We start from the raw sequence: 15193 nt of genomic DNA on the forward strand, positions 1-15193 counted from the left end.
GACAGCAAGGTCCTCTTGAAGCTTATCAAGCCGGGAAGTAATAAAACTTCGCAGCTCAGTATTATCGGCCTGAATTTCAATGCAATCCTTCAAAAGACCAGCTTTCTCAGTTTGAAGAGTTAAGCTAAGACTCGTAATGACCTTATTCGGTGCTTCAGTATTTTTATCTAAGGATCGACCAAAATCCACCATAAGCTCAGTAACATCATTCACTAGTTTTTCAACTTTGTCGGTCGTTCACGAACGGTCTTCTTGGAATTTTCCACAACTTTAGTAGCGGCATCATGATTTTTTAAATGCTCCTTGGTGAGAGTCTCGATTAACAACTTGACAAACTCAAAGGAGTAGTCATTGCCAGATGATGATTTGGGAGACTCAAGCAAATTGCCCAAATTCTCATTGAGGGCTTTGTATTGCCCCTTCGTCATAGGTGCATCTTCGTCATTACTAGATGGTTGAAAATTGAATGGGCTGTAGTTAAAATCTTGGAAGTCATCATGATCATCTGCTAAGATGATATCCAAATCATCATTGCGTAGTAGTGAGATTCGAGTAGAGCTAGGACCGATCGTAACACTATAAGAACCAGCCCTCATATCAGATACGTTGACAGTTCTTAGCGGTATACTCGTGGTTGTCGTGGTTGTAGCGGTAGATTCGGTGTAAAGAGGAGTGGTTTGAGCCATGGAGATCTGTGGTTGCAAGACTCCAACATAAACATTCAGACATGGAGCATAATGATAGGTGTGGGAATAGGTGAACAAGTAGCAGTAGGAGAAGGTGGAGGAGTAAAGCAAAAAAAAGGATCTTCTATTAGTGGCACAAAGGTGGGCATCGAAAAAGCTGCCTATTGATTAGATTGAGTAGCGGTATCTTCAGTTTCTCATTGGACTTGCTACGTTCGCTAAATGTCTGAAATTATATTAGACTAAAAATCCTCCTCATCAAAAGGAGTAGAAGACCTTGGCTTGCGAGCCGATTTCTTTACTTACTTCTTCGGAACTTGAGCCGGTTCGAAAGGACCAACCTTCGCATTTCAGGTGTTAAAAGGGAGGAACTGATGCAGGTTTCTCCCAATACTTGTTAATGAGCTCGTTGTCTGTTGCAACACAGTTGATCATTGCCTCTGGAAGAGATCCAATAAATGCAAACTTCGTAGGATCAGACACATTGAAGTTCAGAGTGTGAAAGATCGGAATAGCTACCATTATGCACACTTTGGTCACCGGAATATTGAGTTTAGTGATAGCTATGTGGACAATAACGGACCAAAACTGAGCACACGAAATTTCTGAGTGTCGTGTCGTAGAGAGAGTACTTTGAACACGTTGTACACGAAGGATGGAACCATAGTCTAGGTTGACTCAATGGTATAGTCCACAGATTATAGTGCATAAAACCTTACTTGTACTGTCCGAGCCCGTGACCCGCTCTGAAAAGCTTTTGAAGAGAAGTGTAAGGAGGACATTCCTCATCGGAGGTAGGATGGGTTTCTTAAATTTGGATAAAATGGCGAAATTCCAGAGTTGCAGAAGAGGATATTGACTTCGGATCAACAAGATCCCTAGCTTGATGTTTTGTGGGAAGTGATCTCAAAGTTAATCACATACATACCTTCCTAATAACTTGTAGTTGAGTATGCCCTGGATAGATTAACCAAGGGAACACCTTCGGTCACTGTGAGGGCTTGACACAGCAGAGAGTGACGAAGACACATGATCATAGGTTGGAAGAAGTCAGCATACTTGGATGAATCGAGATCAAGACTGACATTTTGGTTGGGTTTGATATGCAGAAGCCCGGACGAGGCAATCTGTTCAGCAGCAGATGGAGTTTTTGAAGAGGAGGCCATGGAAATCGGTGGAGAATATGATGAATTGTGTTAAGAGAAAGATGGTTTTTGCACCGGAGATTTTTTGAAATCTTTAGTGGTGGTAAAAGAAATCAATCGATAATTTTCCTTTTATACGTCAGCCTTGGCGAGAGAAATACAACTAGAGACGATTTTTTCCCTTAAAAAGTGCCTAAAAAGTCGTGACAGCTATGCATGTGTCAGGTGGCGTAACTGACGTCCATGATGTCATCGTTTTCAAAAATTCCCATGCCTGGTCTGAAAGCTTATCCCTTGTAAACCGTCGTTTTAGTTATGGATGTTCGTAATTCAACATCATTCACCGGAACCTATTCTCGGATTTGAAATAATCATTCGGACGTTAGAACTAGACAGTTGGAAAATCACGAGGATTTTCGTGCAAGAGTGTGCCAAAGATAAGGGAATCAAATGTTCGGTCAAAAATATTGGTTTATACTTTACTTTTTTGGCAAAATGTATTTTTTCAGTCATGTAATAGGTGTTTGCGGTTGTGTTTACAGCCGTGAACTCATTCACGGCCCATGTGTCATATATATACAGATGTTAGGTGGGAGAGACTGTACGGCTAGAGGAGCTTAAGTGTATGGAACTCAAGGTGTGGTTTAGAGAGAGAAGAACTAGTGTGTGTGTGTACTATGTGTATGGAGCATCATTCTATTCATTGAATACATCATAGATTCACTTATTCTTCTTCTCATTCTCTTCTATTTTTGATCTGGCATCATCCGTTTGATTGGGAATCCGCACAATCAAATGGATCTAATTGATACACAAGCAGATTTGGGACTTACATAAAACAAATATATTTGGGATTCTATGATGTCAATTTAAAATTAATACAAAAGCAGATGGATCCCCGACAACGATCTCTTCCTTCAGAGTCAAGAGAGACTCAGATGTGCTTGCATGGCTTCCCATTGAATTACGATCATCTATTTGTTGATAAATAGTGAAAGGCTTCTTTTCATTAGTCTTTAAAGGGTGGCTTCGCTTCAACCAAACTACGAAACTCAACATAAGGTCTAATGTGTGGAAGAAGTACATGTCTGACCAACTAGCCATAATAACAAGTATGCTTTAGATTCAATTGAGTGGCTAGATAATATGGAAATCCTAAGGAAAAATAAAAATTGGAACTATTGGGAAGAAATGTCTTTGGATGAGAACGTTTCATTAAGATCTCGCAAAAACAAAAATAATGAGATTCCAATGTACAGAACCATGAGGGTTGATATTCGTTAATTCCTTGGTGAATAATCTTGACCTTGTTAAACGTTCACTGTAAATTCATAGAAAAGATTCGGATTTTTGGTTTCACTCAAATTTTGGTAATAACAATTCGAAGGTCATTAACACAGTAGTGATGTAACCATAAACCTCAGCGGTAAACTCTGAGAGTCTCAAGTGTTACGAGTGTGAAAGCGAATGTGATATGGAGAAATGTTAAAGGTGGTTCTGATGATAAAAATGTACCACTTCTATATTGCGAATGACTCAGCAATCAACTCTTAATTCGATATGAGAATAGTAAGGTAGCTCAACGACTTATGTGAACATTAGCCTGATAGGGAAGAAACATTCGAAGTGAAAGTTTCATTAAGGTTTCAACATAGAGTCTTAGAGACTTTGGTTAACATGAAACCACATGCTTTTAGGGACATTTAGCTAGTACAAAGAATTGCAGTTATATACCTGCCCCATTATTCTTAATTGTAGTGATGATAAAGTATTTAAGATAAAAAAAATAGCACGCAAATAAACAAAACAAAAAATATTTTGGAGTTTTTGATTTTCTGAGAAGATAAAACATAAAGAAGAAAGTAAATATATTTTTGGATTTTGGATTTTCTTGAAAAAGAAACGAAAACAAAAAAGAAAAATATTTTTGTATTTTCAATTTTCTTAAAAAAACAAAAAAACAAAAATAATTTAAAAATAGAAAAGAAAAATATTTTTGCATTTTGAAATGTTAAGAAAAAGAAATAAAAATAGAAAAGGAAATACCGAAAATACATATTATACAAGGATACGTGAAGTTTCCAGTCCCACATGAACTGTTCACTCCGAGTCGCTCCAAGTGCTCAGACCTATTTGGAGTGTGAACAATGAGTTGCGAGTACCGCCGAGGGTTCGGACCGGTTCAGAACTTAAGTGACGCATTCCGATTACGAAAACGGTTTTGGCACAAATTCTTCTTCTATCATTCCTAAGCCTTGTAGAATATGATTGAAGGTTGTTTCAGGTAAGGCTTTCATGAAGATACCTGCAAGTTGATCAGAGGATCGTACGAAATGTACTTCGACGTTTCCATCTTCTACGTGATCTTTTATAAATTTATACCTCAGTGCTATATGTTTCATCTTGGAATGTTGCACTGGGTTGTGACAAATCCAAATAACATTTTCTGAATTACAGTTCAGTGGAATCCTCTTCATGTTGATGCTATAGTCTCGAAGTTGGCTTTGTATCCTGACGACTTGCGAAGTGCATGATGTAGCTACGATTTACTCAGCTTTTGCGGTTGGTAGGGACACACAAGTCTATTTCTTTGATTGCCAACTTACTAGTTTGCCATCTAGAAACTGACATCCCCCATAAGTGCTTTTAGGATCCAGACTGCATCCACCTAGATCAGCATCCGAAAAGGCTTGCTAAAAGAATCCGGAGTTTGATGGATACAATATTCCAAGAGAAGATGATCTTTTGAGATATCTCAGAATATTATTCACAGTAGCCATGTGTGGTTTGATAGGATTTGCCTGAAATGTATCACAATAGCAAAAAACAAACATAATGTCTGGATGACTAGTGGTGTTAGCCTCGTTCTGAATGCATCAGGACCTTGACTCGTGAATCTCCTACTAGTCCGAATTTCGCAAGTAATGACTTGGTTTTGGTTTCCTGGTTGACACAAATCCCCTCCCAACTCTATGTAATAGTTAACCCAAAGAAAAAATTAACAGGACCCATTGACCTCATCTCAAATTTAGTCTCCATCAACTTTCGGAACTTAGCAGTCAACCTAAGATTGGTTGATCCAAAAATGATATCATCAACATAGATTTGGACACTCATCAGATGGTCACCATCTTTCTTACGAAAGAAGGTTGGGTTTCATATCATGCTCGAGGAGATTGTTTCAAACCATTCACAACCTTATCCAAAATGTAACATTGGTTTGGATACTTCTCATTTACGAAACCTGGTGGTTGCTCTACACAGACCATTTCTTCTAACTCACCATTCAGAAAGGCTCATTTGACATCCACATGATAGACTTCAAAATTCTTATGAGCTGCATACGCAAGAAAAATATGAACAGATTACAGCCTCACAACCCGAGCATATGTCTCTTCCTAGTATATACCTTCTTCTTGGTAGTATGCTTTAACAACCAACTGGGATTTGTTCCGTATGACATTTCCTTCCTTGTCAAGCTTGTTCCGAAACACCCATTTCATACCGACCACAGAAGCATCCTTCGGAGTTGGAATATGTCTCCTTACTTTGTTGCATTCGAACTCATTAAGCTCTTCCTGCGTACCTTGCACCCAATTAGAGTGATCTAGAGCAATCTTTACATTCTTGGGCTCAATTTTAGAGATGAACGAATTGAAAATACAAAATTCCATCTTAGAAAATAATGCAGTTTGATTTACTTTTAGTTGAGCTATCGTGAGAACTCCCGAAGTTGGAGATCCGATGACTTGATTCTTGGGATGATCTTTGGTCCATTTTGGTTAATGGTGGGTAGTTTGGATAATAAGCTGGGTCCAATTCAACGTTTACATCTTCAAATTCCGATTGAGCGTCTTTGTCATTATTTTCATTGTCATTCTCCCCTTGGGATTTTTCATGTGACTCAATGTTCATAATAGGATCCTCTTAGATAGGTATATATCAGTACTGAATTCAGGGTTTAAATTCACCCCCTCAACTGATGCTTCGAATGTGGAGGTTGAAGTGCAACTCTCCCCCTGGATGTAGTAGTACAAGGTTGTGTTTGGGGTGGAACTTCAAAATTCTTCGGAATATCATTGTTAACATCTAGGTCCTTCGGACATTGCAGTACAGATTCAAGATCTTTTGCAGCTTCGTCGATGATCTTCTTTAACTCATCCTCTTGATTATCCTTACCCTTTTATTCGGAAGTGAAGGATTTCTCAGGCTCATCAAACAAATCAAGAACTCCTCATACAAGTTCATCAGAGGAATTATTTGTGAAGGTGTTAATGGAAAAATATCTTCAGATGGACTGGTAGACTTCTGACACTTCTTGAGATAGTTGTCGTCAAAAGTGACATAGTAGGTTTCATCTATCTTTTTGTATTTCTTTTGTAGAACCCTATATGCCTTCAAAGTGAGAGAATACCCAAGGAAGATTCATTTGTCTGCTTTCACATCAAATTTGTTCCTTTACTCATTGGAGTTGAAGATGAACACCTAGAACCAAAAACATGAAAGAACTTAACATTAGGTTTTTGTTTATTACGAATCTCGTAAGGAGTGATTGAGAATCTTTTGTTAATTAAGGATCGATTTTGAGTAAAGCAGGCACCTTCGATCGCATCAGCCCAGAAATATAGTGGTAAGTTCGTAAATGAAAGCATGGTCCTTGCAGCTTCGCAAAGAAATCAGTATCGTCTTTCAATGACTCCGTTCTGCTCATGAGTGTAAGGAGCATAGAAGTTATGAGCAACTCCCTTTTTAGTCAAGAATTCTTCAAACACTTTATTTTAGAATTTAGAACCGTTATCACTGCGAACGTTCCTGACTGGCTTTCGCAATTGAAGTTCGATCTGCTTGATAAAATCATTTAACCTCGAGGTAGCATCTGATTTCTATTTAAGAAAATAAACCCAGGTAAATCAAGAAAAAATCATCTACAATAACCAACTTATTTTTGTTACCACCAACACTCTCAATAGCAGATGGGCCACAAAGATCAATTTGTAGAAGTTAAAGTGGCTCAATGATTTTGGTATTTATAATCGTGGAGTGACTCTTCCAGCTTTGTTTTCCTAGTTCACAAGCTGCACATAATTGCTCCTTGTTATACTTAGAAGGGGATGTCCTCACATAAGACTGCCAAGTACGAGTTTGTTGACGTCCTTGAAATTCAAGTGCTAGAGCCTTCGGTGCCAAGGCCAACTATCATCTGAAGATGCTTTCATAACAAGGCAAATCACTGGCTTTCCGACTATAGGTTTAATGTTCAAAGGAAGCATCTCTCCCTTACTTTTGGATTGTAATACCACCGCTTTTGATTTCTTCTCGATTATTTCAAATCCTTCGTCATCAAAAGAGACTTTCAACCCTGTTCCTACAACTAATTCAGATACGCTTATCAGGTTGTGTTTCATGCCTTCCACATAGGCTACCTTCTGAAAGGAGAATTCTCCATTCATGATCATGTCATATCCTTTGATCTCTCCTGTGGCATTGTTTTCGTACTTCGCTTTGCCACCATCCTTTAATGTTAAGAATTCCCTGAGCACTTCCTTTCTCCCTGTCATGTGACGCAAACAATCAATGTCGATGTACCATTCAGAGTCCTATTGATTGTCACGAATCACCTATAAAATTCAAAGAGATTTAGGAACCCAAAGTTGCTTGGGTCCTCGTGAGGTTTCCTTAACAATAGACAGTGTTATTGATTCATCAACAAAATAGGATCTCTTTATAAAAAGTTGAATTCTCTCCTTTTTTTATTTTGAAAACAATAATCCTTTCATCATTTGGATGTCTTTTAAAAGGAATTTTGTTTTGTTTTGAAGCTATTTGTTGCTTGATTTCCTTTTTATAATTTTATTTTCCTCATTTTTAAACTGAGCTTCAGAATACTTGGACCAAATTTTAGGTTCCAAAACAAGTTTGCCTTTGCCCTTAACATCTTTAGATGTATTGGCAGTTTTTGAATCGTTAGATTTATGAGAAAATTTTGGTTTAGCTTTTTCAAGAGGTTTCCAAACTTGAGATTTTGGAAAATGTTCTGGTTTCGCAACAGGATTTGTAACCGGAGGTTTCGCAACTTCTTTTGGAATAGATTTTGGTTTTGAATTTTGAACATGAGATGATGTCACATTTCGAACTGGAGATCTTACTGAGTTAGCAGCACAGTTGTAAGAATAATGACTTTTCCAAAATAGTTTCTGACTTTTTGATTTTTCTTATATCTATTGTTCATCTGCCTTCTATTAGCTATCATTTCTTCAGTAGACAAATAAATCTTAGATCTAGGACATTCCTTTTGGATCATAGGACAAGATGGTTCGGATGAGGTTTCGCAAGGGACATCTCTGGTGCGACTGGGACTAGCCTTATTGCTATAGGGATTGGCAGAATTAAGTGGATTGGACACATATCTTACTTTTGTTTTGCATGAGGTTAATTCGGAAAGACGTCAATATTATCATTATTTACAACGGTTGTGAGTTCCAGAGTATGTTTAGTGTCATGTCTAGTTGTTACGAACACTTGGTTCAAAATAGTTTTGACTTTCAGAAAATAACAGCTTTTTCTATTAAAATAGTCGGTTGTTTACTCTAATCAATACAAACATATTCAATAGAGTTTTATGAAGTAAGATTTTTCTTTGATTCATAATTATTTTGAACAAATGTTGAGCAATCAACCTCATCCTCCACAAAAATTTCACTCATGTCACTTTTGTCAAATTCGAAAACATTTTCGGCGTTGAAAGTGTTTTCTGAACTCAATTTAGTCCATAAAGAGTCAATTTTTTGCATAGTAGCAAATTTAATTTGCTCTTTGTCATTTTCATACAACACTTGTTTTAACATATTCTTATGTTCCTTGGATTGTATGTAGGCTTCTATTTTGTTAAGTCCAAGACGATATGCATTTAAAATCTCTTTGGAAGAGATTAAGGTAATATCATTTTGTGTATCTTTTCACATATTCCATAGTCAAGATGCAGTTGGGTAATGTTCAAATAAATAACATCATCCCTAGACCTATTTAACTCTAACTCCTACTTCTGTATCCATATTCGTCTCTCTTCACTTTTAGTTGTTATCCTGCTGATTTAATCAATTTGCTTAGAATTGATTAGACGATTTATCTTTAAACTATCACTAAAACTAGAGAAAGTATAATTCAAATCATCTAATTGAAGGGTCCATGTTGTGGTTTGGGCAAGGCTTTTGGATGTATAGGTCTTTTGTTCTTTGAGTCTTGCAATAGATGCGTTTATGGTGAGTTTGCGGCCCAGAGTGTGTTTACGGCCGTAAACCTGTTTACCGCCGTAAACCTGTTTACGGCCAAGTCTAGTTTACGGTCATGTTTTCTCTCCTATGTATAGGATCAGTCTATGTATGTTGGTTGTTGTTGATGCATTGTGTTTATGGTCCTTATCAGAGTTGTACCAGACGTTTTTCTTAATACAAACGTGTGCAAGCTTTGATTTATTCTTCTTCTTCTCAATTCTCATCTTATTTGATAGTTAGATTGCTTGATCATTGGTTAAGATCCTATTTCTAGGACCTTACAATCGGTATCAGAGCCTATCCGGTGTCAAATCATCCTTCAATCACGTTCTCGGACAAAGGAGCATTATTTCATCATTGTTTAAGGCTTGTTCTGGTGTTTTCGTGCCAAAAAGGAATCATATATGCTTAAAACTCGTGTTTTCATCAAGAACTGTGTATTTACGGTGAAGAGTTCATAGCCATAAACTCCTATTTACGGCCGCAAACTAGTATTATTCATCAACCGTAAACTCTGTTCACGGCCGTAAACTACGTTCACGACCATAAACTGAGCTCAAGCGCAATCACAACCGAAAACTACTAGCCGCAAACCTGATCTGACCGTAAACTCATGTTTACGGTTGTAATCATCTGAGCAAAAACTGTGTGTTTGAACTTTTAGTTTATTTTTCAAGTTATTTTCATTAAAAAAATAAAAAAATTGGACTCTCAAATCTCATTAGCACATCATGAATTGGACACCATATGGGAACCACCACTCGAATTCCTCGATTGCTATCTGCTAAGGGATTTCCAGAATAGAAGTATCGAATGGAAAAATACATTAAAATGAAAGACTTCAAAATTTGGAGAAGCATTTTAAGAGGACCAATTCATATCACCACAACACTTGAAGACGGAACAATCACTGACAAGAAAATTGAAAACTACATGGATGATGACTTTGAAAAAATTGAAGAGCAAGAAAAGGCATTGGCTACACTCACAATGGCATTATCTCCTGAGATTGCACAAGGTTTTAGAGAATACACTTCAACCAAATCTCTGTGGGAGCTTTGATTGATGTCTATGAAGGAAAGAAAGACATGAAAGAGAGCCGTCAGGATACGTTGAGACCAAAGTTCAATATGTTCAACTATGTCCTTGGAGAAACCGTGGAAGCTCAGTTGCAGTGATTTGCTACACTCACCACTGAAATGAGTTCAACCAGAATTTTTGTGTCTATGTCAGAAATAAACAAAAAGTTGCTAAATTCTCTGCCAAGGTCTTGGGATATCAATGTTGCTGTGATTAAGAAAACAAAAGATATAAATCGTCTAAGTTTAGCTGAAACCATGGCAATCATTAATGGTTATGAATTGGATGAAAAGCAGAGAGAGATCAACCATGTCAATTCATACTCCACTGCGAATCTGGGAATTTAAACCAACAATGCCTTTTCATCTTTCACCACTCCTCAAGTTCAACTATTTGCTGCTTACCAACCATCATCATATGCCACTCCATCTATGCAAAGTTCTCACTCTTCAATGTCCTACCGGCAACTTGCTTCCATTTCAAAGACATCTGTTCCAGTTGTTGTTTCAGCTCCTGCCCCAACTCAGCTCCCAATGAAAATGCTAAAAATTTGGCTTTTGCAACTGGTCTTGTAAATTGTTATAATGCATTTATAGCTCGTGAGCTGCTCCCTTAATTGTCATTTGTTGATATGGACCAAATTCATCCAGAAGATGTTGAAGAAATGGACATAACATGGCAAATTGCTATGGCTGTGTTCAGAGCTAAATAGTTGTAACCTCCCAAAATTCAAGGCCAAAAATTTCATTTTTAAATAAGTTAATATAAAACCATAAGTATATAAACATCCATAATAACATCTCATGTCAAAACCAAAGTGTTAATAATCAAAACATGTTATCTTAAAACAATATAAGAGTGACATACCAATGATCTCATGTGCGGAAACATAGTATGATGCGCTGCGATCGAGCCGGCTCCTTCCTTTTGAAAACGAAGTACTTGAAACCAAATCTGAAAACCGTAAGCACGAAGCTTAGTGGGTTCCCCAAATACCACATACCATATATATCAACATACTGCCTAGTATATCTAGGTCCTGGCCTACCCTTTCGGTCTCTTTTAACCAGATACGGTCTAGCATATAAACACATACTTGCATACTGTCATACATAACCATGAGCCATACATATATCATAATCAGTAAAGATGTTATGTGCCAAACATAGTCTTGCCATTATGCCACGGGCCGCCACGTGGTCTTTCTTGCGAAGCCGGGGGCCACCCCCTCAGTCTCACAGGAAAGTTCTAACACCTCCTAGTCTTCCATGCAAGCATCACAAAGACAACTAGCATACACACTACTCTACTTAGGTAATCAACATATAGTGTTCCAGGAGCCACCTCCTGGTCTTTCATACATATTGCTTAGGGCTAACCCCCGAGTCTCCCTACCATACACAATAGCATACTGTGTGCCAAGTGCCACCTCCTGGTCTTTCATGCATAATGCCTAGGGCTAACCCCCAAGTCTTCCTATCATACATAAACTAAATGGGCCGGCATTGGTGCCTTAGACCCATTCAAACGGTTAGGAGACTCACCTGAAGTAGTCGCATAGGATGAAAATCGCATAAGTAGTTAAGATGGGTCTCCAGCTCTTAAGACACCTACAATCACATCAATAATCCTTACTTAGCTCATATCCGCATATTACCTATTAATACTTCATAATATACTTCTTCTTCGTTCTTATTATCGTTGTAGCAATTGGTTTTGTGGGACATTAAACCTCACATAACCCCCAAACAATTGAAAGACAGATATTAATTCTTATAATACATTTTATTATCTTTTCATAACATGGGAAACATACTCTAGTTAACTTTCTATTGAATTCTAAAGATTTACAAGTTGATTATAAAAATTGTCCATTTTCTGGACCACACGAAAAACAGTCTTCAACACCTTAGGAGGGATGAGAACCGTTCCATAGAAAAAACATGTGACCAACTAGACTCCTCCATCTAAACTCAGCCTTTGAGTTTATGAAATTTAGATTTTTCTAGATTTAATTACACAATTAACAATATGACTAATGAAAACAACACTTTTTTTTCGACCAACCTTCAAGACATTCCAATTCCATATATCTTAGGAATTGAATCAGATGAAGCCCAATTTATCACTAAAACTATACACAAATATTAGCATTTATGGAAAAATCTCATTAAAAATGGAGCTACCTATATTTAGTTATGATTTTTACAAAATGACCAAAGTGATTAGTGAAATTTATGGACCAACGTGCATTCAAAGTGAAAACTGTACATTTGTGTTTAGAATCAGACTTTGAAAATTTTAGGTAATAAACTAGACACAAGACACAAGTACCAAACTCTGGGAAGAAACCTCATGTAATTTGGAGTTTTCTAGATTTAATTATAATTTTTCAAAGCTAGTGAACAATTTCAAAATTTTAGCAAAACCATTGAGTATGAGTTTGCATTCCACTTAACTCATTAAGTCCTTAATCATTAAGTCCAAAATCAATCAAAACAGTTAAATGTGATATTAAACTAACAATGTTCAATACCAAACACTAAACAACTTAATGGATTAAGAGCTTGGAGAAATTGGCTAAAACATTACTCTTCTTCACCTTAAGCTCATAAGAAGAGATTTATGAGTTTGGTTTTCAAATCATACCTATTAATTACATAACATTTGTGTGTAGAATCAGACTCTGAAAATTTTAGGTAATAAACTAGACACAAGTACCAAACTCTGGGAAGAAACCTCATGTAATTTGGAGTTTTCTAGATTTAATTATAATTTTTCAAAGCTAGTGAACAATTTCAAAGCTAGTGTAGAAACCTCATGTAATTTGGAGATTTCTATATTTAATTATCAATTTTCAAAGTGAACAATTTCAAAATTTTAGCAAAACCATTGAGTATGAGTTTGCATTCCACTTAACTCATTAAGTCCATAATGGTTAGGTCCAAAATCAATCAAAACAGATAAATGTGATATTAAACCAACAATATTCAATACGAAACAATAAACGAATCAATGGATTAAGAGCTTGGAGAAATTGGCTAAAACATTACTCTTCTTCACTTTAAGATCATAAGAAGAGATTAATGAGTTTGGTTTTCAAATCATACCTATTAAGTACATAACATTTGTGTGTAGAATCAGACTTTGAAAATTTTAGGTAATAAACTAGACACGAGTACCAAACTCTTGGAAGAAACCTCATGTGATATAGAGCTCTCTAGATTTAATTATAATTTTTCAAAGCTAGTGAACAATTTCAAAGCTAGTGTAGAAACCTCATGTAATTTGGAGTTTTCTAGATTTAATTATAATTTTTCAAAGCTAGTGAACAATTTCATAATTTTAGCAAAACCATTAAGTATGAGTTTGCAATCCACTTCACTCATTAAGTCCTTAATGGTTAAGTCCAAAATCAATCAAAACAGTTAAATTTGATATTAAACCAACAATATTCAATACCAAACCATAAACGACTCAATGGATTAAGAGCTTGGAGAAATTGGCTAAAACATTACTCTTTTTCACCTTAAGCTCATAAGAAGAGATTTATGAGTTTGGTTTTCAAATCATACCTATTAAGTACATAACATTCATATTTAATTGAAAGGAAAAAATACCATTCAACCACCATGAAGTTGTGGTGACATGGTGGAGTCATGGTGGTCCTTGGGTTGTCAAAACCCTCACACCAAGAGCAAATCCAAAGAAAGAAGAAAGGATATTTGCAATGAACTCTACCTAAGAATATGACAATATCAACAACCTAATTAAGCATTTAATGACCCAAAACATAATTGGGAATAGAGATTCCCATCAACCCACATTGGATGGTGGTGATATGGTCGTCATTTAGTGTACACACACCTTTACACCAATCAATCTACACAAGTAAAGAACTAGAAACTTGAATGAAATGCTTGCAATATATAACATTTTAGCCAAGGAAATCAGCTTATAAGTAACCTCACGACCTACCAATTGATATCATGGTGGTCGTTGAGCCATTCCCGGCGGCTGCCACTACCACAGGTGGTGAGTGGTGCTTATGTGTGTGTGGTGTGCGAAAAGAAATTGAAATGAAACAAGCAAGAAGGAACTATTGAATCACTCCAAGGCTGAATCAATGAAATAAATACCTCACTCCTTCCTCGCCTCTTTCTCTTGCGTCAACTGGCGGAGCTACAAGAACTCAGGCGATGGCAGCTCTGGCCGGTGACCTTGGCAGCCTCTCTTTTTCCCTCTCTCAGCTTGGTCTTTTTCCTCTATTTTCTTTGTGTCTGCACACTCGAACACACACATAAACACACAATGTTCTCGCTAGGGTTTGATATGCTAAGACAAGAAACGAGGGGTGAAGATCCTCCTGTGCACGCTGCTTCTGATAAAGGAGCAAGGAGATATATTTTCGGAAAAGCACACAAATAGTCCCTAAAGTCAGTGTCACTACCATAATCTACCCTAGATCCGAATTTCTTAATGAAATAGGTGTTTTCAATGTTACACTTTAGCCCCTGGACTTATATTCTCAATTATTATTATTATTATTATTATTATTATTATTATTATTATTATTATTATTATTATTATTATTATTATTATTATTATTAATAATAATAATATTATTATTATTATTATTATTATTATTATTATTATTATTATTATTATTATTATTTATCCTTTTTTTAATTAAAATTCCTTCAAATATTTTATTATCTCATTTAAGTCATTCAATTAATCAAAATGATTAATCGTCGCATTTTATTTTAATTATTAATTATTACTTAATCTCTTTAAATCAATATAATGCCTTCTATTCGTTTAATTCACTTATCCCAACTAGAAATACGATTCAAATTATAAAGTTATTTAAATTATTTCTTAAACCCCTAACTAGAGATAATTAATTAGGAAACAAGGCGTTACAATGGTTTTCCAAAAAGACATGCAAAAATAACTGGGGCATGAATGCAGAAAAGAAGTTGGGACTCAACAAAGGCAAACTTCACTG

The 15193-nt window shown here is 36.3% G+C and overlaps 1 long non-coding RNA gene across 1 annotated transcript; it reads right to left on the reverse strand.

Moving 5' to 3' along the window:
* Positions 1 to 10313: 10313 nt before the first annotated feature.
* Positions 10314 to 14517, reverse strand: LOC122196681 (uncharacterized). The gene is made up of 3 exons (XR_006188704.2): positions 14322 to 14517; positions 11727 to 11792; positions 10314 to 11136 (listed from the first exon to the last, which is right to left on the reverse strand). It is a non-coding gene; the product is annotated as an uncharacterized LOC122196681 (long non-coding RNA).
* Positions 14518 to 15193: the final 676 nt, after the last annotated feature.

The sequence above is a fragment of the Lactuca sativa genome, chromosome 2 (genome assembly GCF_002870075.4).
Source record: "Lactuca sativa cultivar Salinas chromosome 2, Lsat_Salinas_v11, whole genome shotgun sequence".
Lineage (NCBI taxonomy): Eukaryota > Viridiplantae > Streptophyta > Magnoliopsida > Asterales > Asteraceae > Lactuca > Lactuca sativa.